The sequence below is a fragment of the Galeopterus variegatus genome, unplaced genomic scaffold (assembly GCF_000696425.1).
Source record: "Galeopterus variegatus unplaced genomic scaffold, G_variegatus-3.0.2 Scaffold198, whole genome shotgun sequence".
Lineage (NCBI taxonomy): Eukaryota > Metazoa > Chordata > Mammalia > Dermoptera > Cynocephalidae > Galeopterus > Galeopterus variegatus.
Window position 1 is genome coordinate 1 of NW_007726309.1, and position 2,307 is coordinate 2,307.

Genomic DNA, 2,307 nt, shown 5'->3' on the forward strand with positions numbered 1-2,307 from the left:
TGGTTTGCAAAGTTCACCAGGCAGCTGTGTACAAATTGACACTGCTCTTTTCTTACTGAAACACTCAAAAAATTAAAAATAAGCTCTGAGAGAATTTAAGAAAAGATAGGCAGTTCTGCCATTATTTAGGCTGCAAAACAGATATAGATAAAACATTTCACCCAGCAACAAGAGATTATATATTTTTAAAGCACTTATTAATATTCATGAAGGTAGAATTTATTCTAGGTCATAAATCTCAACAAATTTTAAAAAATGATACAGAATGTGCTCTCTGTCAATAATGGAATCAAATTATAAATCAATAACATAAAAATATAACATTTTAAGGAAAATCTCTAAATGTGAAATTAAACAATATACTTCTAAATAGTCCATGGGTCTAAGATGAAGTCTCAAGGGGAAATTCTGGGAAAACAAAAATATCAATTCTCAATTCTGAATCCAGTTAAACTATTATTCAAAAGTCAATGATTCTGTTGCCTTATTGTACCTCTGACGGCAAGATGGGTCAACAACAGCTTTACTGGAGCCACCAGCAAAATTTCAACCTGGATTCTCACTCTTGCCACATCTGCTCAAACAATCGTGGTATGAACTGGATAAAAGCCTGAATATGTGCCACCAGTGTTTCCATCTGTATGTGAAGANACATACTTCAGTCTATTTTCTTAATCTTCCATGTTTTAGGTTTTTTAAACAGAGAAACAAAATGTTTATGCACAAAATTACATTTTTATAGTCCCGCCTCACTTTTTACATGGTCATGAGTTTACTCCCAACCAGCATCCACCCAAATGTAAGCCTTCTAGGTCACTATTTTCAAACATTTTATGTAGTCTTAGAACGCTTTCTTCAAACAGAATCGTGCCACAAGCATTAAAAAAAATACCACAAGTTCACATCTCCACTTAAAAGACTGCTGCTAGGGCTCATTATAGAGTTGAATCCTATTGTCCTAAGGACTAAGTTAATTACTAATAAGAAATGAGGCTTTTTAGAAACTCTTCTGCTAAATAAACATCAAGCCCAGTCTCATAGATATTTTATGATTAAAACAAATAACCAAGAAAAGTTTATTCACACTGATTAGATTATTGAAATAACTCCTATATTTCTTTGGCTATGAAAGTAGACATTGGCTTCCTTGTGTCTATAAACGCTAAAATTAAGAAAATTGAGCAGTGATTGAGAGTTAATGTGTTCAATTATTCTCATTTTGATTCTAATTTTGGTTCTTCTAATTTTGTTTGGTTTCCTGGGATTGTCTACTACGACACAGTCTCAAATACACAAAAACTCAACAATAAGATACATAAATAGTAACTACAGCAAATAATAATGCACAATTTTTGTTTCACTTTGTAGTTTACAAATTTCTTTTACATCATATTTAATCCTTGCCCATTCAAGGGCATTCCCATTTTGCAGATAAAGAAACTAAGGCTCTGCAGGATGGCCAACATAAAGATTAGCAATAGTACACACAGAATTAAATTTCTGATTCCCCAAAAGACTAGTGTGTCTAGTGTGTCTTTTCTAGTATGTATTGTTAAAGAATACTTTTCAAGAGTAAAATCATGACTTTCAGAAAAATATAAAATATCTAAGTTTTACTATAACTCACTAATTAATGAGGTAAGCATAAGATGATAAAATAGGCCCAAAGATCAATTATGAAGCTAGGTATATATAGGCAATTTAATAGATTGCTGGGTTAGATATGAAACTGGTTACTGTCCAACAGAGCCATACACCAAACTTTTGGCATTACCTATCCTACCTGACAAAAATCTACAAGTTAACCTCTGCCAATACATAATTTAAAAATAGCCCAATAAATAAAAAATTAAGCTCAGCTCTGTTCTGAAAGAGCACCTAATATTCTCTTTTGCTTATTTCTACATTTCAGATAATTTTTCTGACAGTATATTATAGCTGTTTTACTACAGACAGAAGGAAACTTAAAGACACATTGCTATGAATTTTCAAATGATGGGGAATTGGCTATGAAATGCTGAGAAATTATAGTACAGAGAAAACTTGGCCTGAAGGCATTAGGAATAGTAGCGATTAATTTTCAGTGAGGGAATCAAGAGTGTCTGCCTAAAAGGAAGAATTGCAAATAATGCTGGGCTCGGGAAATAACAGCTACAGCCATAAACCAAAAGTGTGTCTTTATGAATCCATTTTGATTTACTGTTCACAGGGTTCCTTCCCTGTGCCAGGTAAAGCAGGTACTCCAACAACAACAACAACAAAACAAGTGCTGCCTGCCTTCCAGGTGCTCACAGAACAGGGGGGAAA